Genomic DNA, 8,726 nt, shown 5'->3' on the forward strand with positions numbered 1-8,726 from the left:
AAAACGAGACAACCATTTTCTTGTCGTACTCTGTCTAGAGGGATTATCCTCAACACGGTGCAAATGTTCCTGGGTGTCTCCGCTCTGTCACCCCTCTATTGAACTCCAGCAGAAGAATATGTCGGAATATGTTGGCACTCCACTGTCTAGCATCCACAGCATCACTCATTGTTTCTAAATGACAAAAATGACAATATGTAAATTCAAATAGCAATGGTGAACTACAAATAAAAATTAGTCGATAAACAAATCCATAGCAACCGGAATATCAACGCGCATAACAAAAACACAATGAAATTATGCACAAACGTAATATTAATCTGACATGGTGAGGTTCCCAGATTGATAGACAATACTCAATAAATTGGTCTAACAAGTGCTTTCCGAGCCACTTTCTACATTGGTGACTTACATTTCCTCAAGATATTTTCATTAAATCTCAGCATAGCATCCACTTTTTATGCGTCTAGTTACCTTATGGTTGTGACTGTTTCTACTGTCTTAAAGGCGATAGCATAAGAACAGTAATGAATCTTCTCCCCTTTTATATACAATACGTTATATATATTAAAGTACAGGGTGAACTAGGAATCCCTGCAGCATTCGCCAATACTCCGCTAGTCCTCCTTCATTTCATTACAATATCCTAGTGTTTCCAACTTTCTACGGACATCAGTAACATCCGCGAAGAGCCCATAAGATTTTCCGATGTTATACATCACCTGTATATACTTTGAACAGTAACGGTTCTATAAAACTTCTTGAGAATTCCAAATGTTACCTTTTCTGATGACATCTTAGATTTCAGAGTGGTACATGGAGAACCGGAAAAGAAAGAAACCTGCAACAGACACACACACGCGAAGTGCCAGATTGCACTTTCTTTGTACCTCAGAAGCATACAACTTGCAAAGTAGCATAAGATTGGAAGAAAGACTGCAAAACGTTTACACTTTTTATTATTTCATTCTTTTACAAATAAACGTAGATTCGTCGTGGTCTATTATTTCACTGCTTCTTGTTAGAAATGACTCTCTAAGTAAAACAGACGGAAAATCTTTGACGTCGGAAAGTTTCTTTACGCATAGATGGAGTGAACGTATTCTAGATGAACTGAGAAAGATAAGCATGTAACACTGAAAATATTTCTTCTGTTAAAATTTAATTTGATACTTAGAAATATACTGTCTATAACGATATCAAATGTACATCCTACTGAAATCTATGTCACCATACCAGTGTACGACGCAAAATATATAACTGTAAAATGAATAATAGTGGTAATTAATTACAGTTCATTCTTCTCTCGGAAACGCTGCATATCTAAGCCGTATTGAATACGTATGGGATGTCTCACCACATCAGCTCAGGGCCCACGAACCACATCATAATGTACAGTGTTAGCGTGACAAGTGCTTGAACACTCTTGGATAACCTCCAAACACTTAGCAAGGACTTGAATAACTCGTCTGACTGCAAACAAAGGCTATTTTCTTCCAGAATGGACCAATATAATATTAGGTGACTAACCAATGAGGGATATAAAACAAAGATCCTAGAGTGTGATTAATATTCAGGGTGAAAGGATATCAATGATAAGATTCACTGCTGAGACTGCTATCCTAAGTAAAAACGAAGAAGAATTGCAGAATGACTTGAATGGACTGAAAAACTGAAACGTCTAATGTGTACAGAGTATAGATTAAGAATAAATCGAAGAAAGCCGAAAGTAATGAGAAGTAATAGATACGAGGGCAGCGAGAAACTTAACATCAGAATTCTGGATCATCAGTTAGATGATATCAAGGAAATTTACTACCCAGGCAGCAAAATGATGCATGACGGACACAAAAAACAGACTATCACTGGCAAAACGGGTGTTCCTGTCCAGGAGAAGCCTATTAGTATCAGACATAGGCCTCAATTAGAGGAAGAAATTTCTGAGAATGGACGTTTGGACCACATCGTTGTACGGTAGTGAGACAGGTACTATGGGAAAAATGTAACAGAAGGTAATCGAATCTTTTATGATGTGGTGCTACAGAAGGATGTTGAAAATTAGGTGTACTGATAAGGTAAAGAATGAGCAGATTCTCCGCAGAATCGGAGAGGACAGGAATATGTGAATAACACTGGCAAGAAGAAGAGACATTACGATAGCACACCTGTTAAGAAGTCACAGCTGCAAAATACTAACGCGAATTCTTTACAGACGAATGGAAAAACTGGTAGAAGCCGACCTCGGGGAAGATCAGTTTGGATTCCGTAGAAATTTGGAACATGTGAGGCAATACTGACCCTACGACTTATCTTAGAAAATAGATTAAGGAAAGACAAACTTACGTTTCTAGCATTTGTAGACTTAGAGAAAGCTTTTGACAATGTTGACTGGAATACTCTTTTTCAAATTCCAAAGGTGGCAGGGGTAAAATACAGGGAGCGAAAGGCTATTTACAATTTGTACAGAAACCAGATGGCAGTTATAAGAGTCGAGGGACATGAAAGGGAAGCAGTGGTTGGGAAGGGAGTGAGACAGGGTTGTAGCCTCTCCCCGATGCTATTCAATCTGTATATTGAGCAGGCAGTAAAGGAAACAAAAGAAAAGTTTGGAGTAGGTATTAAAATCCATGGAGGAGAAATAAAAACTTTGAGGTTCGCCGATGACATTGTAATTCTGTCAGAGACAGCAAAGGACTTGGAAGAGTAGATGAACGGAATGGACAGTGTCTTTAAAGGAGGATATGAGATGAACATCAGCAAAAGCAAAACGAGATTAATGGAATGTACTCGATTTAAGTCGGGTGATGCAGAGGGAATTAGATTAGGAAATGAGACGCTCAAAGTAGTAAAGGAGTTTTGCTATTTGGGGGGCAAAATAACTGATGATGGTCGAAGTAGAGAGGATATAAAATGTAGACTGGCAATGACAAGGAAAGAATTTCTGAAGAAGAGAAATTTGTTAACATCGAGTATAGATTTAAGTGTCAGAAGTCGTTTCTGAAAGTATTTGTATGGAGTGTGGCCATGTATGGAAGTGAAACGTGGACGATAAATAGTTTAGACAAGAAGAGAATAGAAGCTTTCGAAATGTGGTGCTACAGAAGACTGCTGAAGATTAGATGGGTAGATCGCGTAACTAAGGAGGAGGTATTGAACAGAATTGGGGAGAAGAGAAATTTGTGGCACAACATCACTAGAAGAAGGGATCTGTTGGTAGGACATATTCTGAGGCATAAAGGGATCACCAATATAGTACTGGAGGGCAGGGTGGAGAGTAAAATTCGTAGAGGGAGACTAAGAGATGAATACACTGAGCAGATTCAGAAGGATGTACGCTGCAGTAGGTACTGGGAGATGAAGAAGATTGCACAGGATAGAGTAGCATGGAGAGCTGCATCAAACCAGCCTCAGGACTGAAGACCACAACAAGAACAACAACCTCTTAAGAAATCATGGAAGAAGTTGCATGGTATTAGAGGAAGTTGAACAGGGTAAAAACTGTAAAAGAAGATGAAGGTTGGAATACATTCAGGAAATAATTGAGCAAGTAGGTTGAAAGTGCTACGCTGATATGAAATGGTTGGCACAGGAGAGGAATTCGTGGCGGGGCACATCAAACCAGTCAGAATACTGATGACTCATATTATGTCTTGTAGGTAAATGGCATTCATTGCGTCCGATATTTATGGTTGGGTCAAGAAAACGTCGTGAATATGTAATTCGACCTCAAAACCCTCTGTTAACGAAAATTTTGCCGCGAAAGGCCGAGGTCCCTGGTTTGAATCCCAGTCCGGCACAACTGCCAGGAAGTTTCACAGTCCACTACAGAGTGAAATTTCCAATCTGGCAACAATTCCCCTGGCTGTAGCAAGCCAAGTCTTCGCAATACCCTTCCATTCAGAAACGCTATTGATGCAAGTCATGCAGCAGAACTGTGACGTTTTGAAGGTAGGAGATGAGGTACTGGCGGAAGTAAAGCTGTGAGAAGGCGGCCTGACTCGTGCTTGGGTAGCTCAGTCAGCAGATCGCTTGCCCGAGAAAGGCAAACGTCTTGGGTTCAAGTACAGTAGAAAGTTCTCTTTTACAAAGACGACCTAAATGGCAAATACCATTGGAAACAAATCTATTCCTAGAACTAGGAGATACTCTGATAGAGAAATAATTGTTAATTTTTCAGTAGTCGTACAATGTAATTCATCTTGAATGATTGCATTCATTGTAATCTACAGGGTGAAAAGTATTTAAACCGGCAAACTCTGGGAGGTTGTACCGGACATCAAAACAAATGTTTTTCCTTAATGTCATTTTTTCCTATGAGGATTATTTAAACCGGTAGATACCGTATTACGCTCTTCAGTTGTTAGAGGCCGTATTAGGATCTTCAGTTGTTAGAGGCCGTATTACGCTCTTCAGTTGTAGGAAACTGCTGTCCACCAGTGTTGTAGTGCATTGTCTCTGATTACTAATGGAGCGATACACCTGGAGTGAGTACATTGATACGGTTGGTGCGTTCTACGTAGCGCACCACAACGGACGAGCTGCACAGCGGGTTTTATCAACAATATTATCCTAATCGCCGTATAACGCATAATACGACCTTTGCTGCTGTGTACCAACGTCTGCGTGAGACCGGGTCATTTAGCAGATTACCTGGACAGGGACGCCGTCGCACGGTAAGAACGCTGCAATTTGAGGAAGCTGTCTTGGAGCATGTGAAGGGGCATCCTTCAAGCACTCGTGCAATTGCACGTAAAATGGGGACGAATCAGACGAATGTAAGAACAGTCCTTCGAGAGCAATTGTTACGTCCATTTCACTTATAGCGTGTCCACAACCTGGAACCAGTTGATCCCGCGTTCGATTCCCGGCGGGGTCAGGGATTTTTCTCTGCCTTGTGATGACTGGGTGTTGTGTGATGTCCTTAGGTTAGTTAGGTTTACGTAGTTCTAAGTTCTAGGGGACTGATGACCATAGATGTTAAGTCCCATAGTGCTCAGAGCCATTTTTGAACCAGTTGATTATCCACCTAGAGCACAGTTTTCGCAGTGGTACCTGGAACAGTGTGAAATGCATCCTATATTTCCATCCTCTGTGTTGTTTACCGAGGAAGCAACATTCGGGCGTGATGGAGTCTTCAACATGCACAATTCGCATGTTTGGAGTGAGGATAACCGACATGTCACAATTACTAGCGCTCATCAAGTGTGGTTCTTCGTTGATGTGTGGGCCGGTGTTGTTGGGGACTATTTAATTGGGCCGTATCTGCTACATAGGCCACTAAATGGCAGGCACTATTGGAATTTTCTCGCCAGAGCATTGCCAAAATTGCTGGAAAACGTCCCGCTCCCTACAAGACAACGCATGTCGTTCCGACATGACGGGGCGCCGGCACATTTCAGACTCGTGTGCGTCGATTCCTGGACCGACGGTTCCCAGAAACGTGGATTGGCAGAGGCAGAGTGTTTGTTGGTTTAATTAATTTGCCGACAGAGAAATCTTCCTCTGCCGGTTTAAATACTCCTCATAGGAAAAAATGACATTAAGGAAAAATATTTGTTTTGATGTACCCTGCAACCTCCCAGAGTTTGTCGGTTTAAATACTTTTCACCCTGCATAAGTATATGTACAATGTGCTTTTCAATGAGGCGGGAATCACAGTTTTGTAGGACTATTAGTTTCAACAAATTTCTCCTATTTGTTAGTGTTCATGTGACCTGCTTTGCGTCTGCTACTCTGAGATGATCAGGTGGTGGATATTAAATGTATTGCACCAATATTACTTGCGAGAAACTAGAATGAATTTCATTTTATATTAATATCTCATCTACGTTTTCAGTGTTTCATATATCCCAGTTTGACAGAGCACGGGAGTACATAAAGACAACGGTGACCTTTGGCTGGGGACACGCACGCGGTAAGCGAGTTCCGATGCAATAAAGTGAACGCTGTCGCAGATAGAGCATGGCCAGTCACGCGGCTGCCACCTGGGACCTGCAAATGGGGACGCGAGCTGCCAGCAATCGGATGCGCGGAATTCCATTATCTGGCGCATGGGGACTGAAAATTCTGTTTGGGAACACGTGCGCGAAGGTAACAACAAACTAATACTCTTTTACTGTAGCTTCGTATCGCATATTTTACAGATGAACGATCTCATGGAGATGTCCTCATGCCTTTCTCAAAGCTGAGTTTCGATGGACCAAATATCTTTTATTACAGAGTTGCGCACTGGCTTCTATTAAGTTCCGTTATGAGGGTGGCAGCTTTTGTTCTTAATAAACTGCAGACTCCAAGGTAAAAGTTTGAAAGCTCCTTTGAAGACGTGTTTTTAATTGCGTTCTCAAATACACTAGAAGGAAGAAGCTTTCAGTCCATTGAAAAGAGTACAGCACGTGAAACTACCGAAGACTAAGTGAAAAACTCGGCGAGGCGACAGATCTTGTCCGGCTCTATAGTTAACTGCTAAGCGGTTCCCTAGGCGCTCGGGATGGGGGGGTAGGGGGGGGGGGGGGCATTTCCTCCAGCAGGGCAAGATTTCACAACACTAAGTGAACAGTGTTCTACTGATCCTGCGGCGTAACGTCTTCGTGATGTGGAAATAAATCAAGGTTATGCATTATAAGCGATCATTTTAGGTCTGGCCTTACCGAGAGTGTTATTGATGTATACCAAAACTACAGATTAACTTTAATGAGCCACAATTTATTTTTTTTCTCGTGATGCGTTTCAGAGGTTTCAATCCCAGTCATCAGTTGTGGATTTATATGAATTAATACGACATGTCTGCGTTGTGTTTACGACTTTGAGGTAACCTGTGGCACTCTCTGGAAGCAGAATACAAAAACAAAACACTATTTCAGTACATGGGTCAAAGTGTGGGGATTCGATGATTCTAAAGGGAAACCAGAATATAAATCACATACACGTTGTCAACACTGAAGTAAGCAAAGATGGCAGAATCTTTGCCTACTACAGAGTTTACAACGTGTATGTGATTTATCGGATCCAACATGACACATTGTACATGTCGTATTAATTCATTTACATCTACCTGACCTAAATCCCTGAAACGCGCAGTAGAGAAACATTGTAACTGATTACAGAAAATGTGTTGTTACAGTTGATATCAAGGATGTACGTTTTACTTAAGTGCAGTTCAGTAGAACGACTTAAGTTTATGAAACATTATATTGTAGCCTAAAATGTAAATTTTAAGAGGTTATAAGGAAATACTTTTTGTCAGAGAAGAAGAAGTCCAACGGAATACGAGTGAAGTTGTATGGTATTCAGAGTGTCCCAGATATGTCAGGTACTGAAAAATAATTGCAAGAACAAACTGATTAATTGTGGAGGCATCGAAACTCAGCTACTTTAAGTGGTTAAGATAAGCTCTACAGCCAAATACGTTGCGTCGTTTCATCTCCATACACTTTAAGACCCGAATTCATTAATTTTGTAGAATTACTTTACCTAAGTCAGAGACCATACAAAAATGCATAATGATAATGAATAATTATATTCTTAGATGTTGTAAGAAATTATATTTATAGATAGAAAATTAGAACAAGTTTAGACTTTATCGGTAATTGAGTAACTTGTGGAAGGTATGAACAAACTATGGTGCAATACAGGCATTTGAACTTTCACATAGGAAAATGAACTGAAGTGCAGCCATATAAATTAATTTTAATAAATGCGTACGAACATTCTACTAAGTATTTATGATTAATATTTGACAAAAAGCTTACATTTAAAGAATACATAGCTCATATATATGATAAAGTTTCATACCAACTATACCTATTGTTAAAACGAAGAGGACTAACTTTAGAAACTAAGGTTAGAATATACTATACCGTAGCATAACCAGCCTTTATACATGGATCACAACTGTTGGCATTAGCTAGCAATTAAAACATCAAAAACATTACGAGTAAAACAGTGTAAATTCGAATCTCTCAACACACATGCACCCCCTGCCACATGGCACGCAGCATTCATAGCCATCACCTTTTATTTATTTACGTCTGACGATAAATATTTGGAAAATTGACACATTAGAGTATCAATATCTGAATTTGGTTTGAGCGAAACTGGGACTTTCCTACGGCAATTTCAATTTAGAGAAGCCGCTGAGGCGGCCGCTGGTGAAGCCTTATTTGTGAGTTTGAATGCCTTAACAATTTCTGACTAGGAACGGTGAATATAGACCACTTAAGAGAACGGATATAAGTGCGAGTTCGCTACCCGGCTTAGAAAACTTTGGTGGCAGTTCCTCCAGAAATACTGCAGAAGATGATCTCTCTGTATGTAAAAAGGGCAGCGGTATTTAAAAAACGGAAAGCTGAAAGGAGTAGCAATATTTATAAATAAGAAATGCAAAATGAATAGAAATTCAGACTCATGGGTGAATTAAAAGATCTTAACTGATTTAGAGTGGAAAGAACTTTTTAAGTGTCATACATACATATTCATCAGAAGATTGAAGACAGGAGGATACGGAGAACTGTGAGCTGTTGAAAGTGGCAGTGAACACCTTAAGTTATACTGACTTTACCATAACTCCATAGGACACGAATGTTACACTTGACAACTCCTAAAATGATAATATTGTGGAAGAAATGGAGGGAAAGCCTTAAACAGAAATGGAGAATTATTATGACACTTCTCATGTTTTAATTACTTCCAAAAAATCAATATGTTTTTCCGAGCCAAGGAGACCCACA

This window comes from Schistocerca cancellata, chromosome 1 (genome assembly GCF_023864275.1).
Source record: "Schistocerca cancellata isolate TAMUIC-IGC-003103 chromosome 1, iqSchCanc2.1, whole genome shotgun sequence".
NCBI classification, from domain to species: Eukaryota; Metazoa; Arthropoda; class Insecta; order Orthoptera; family Acrididae; genus Schistocerca; species Schistocerca cancellata.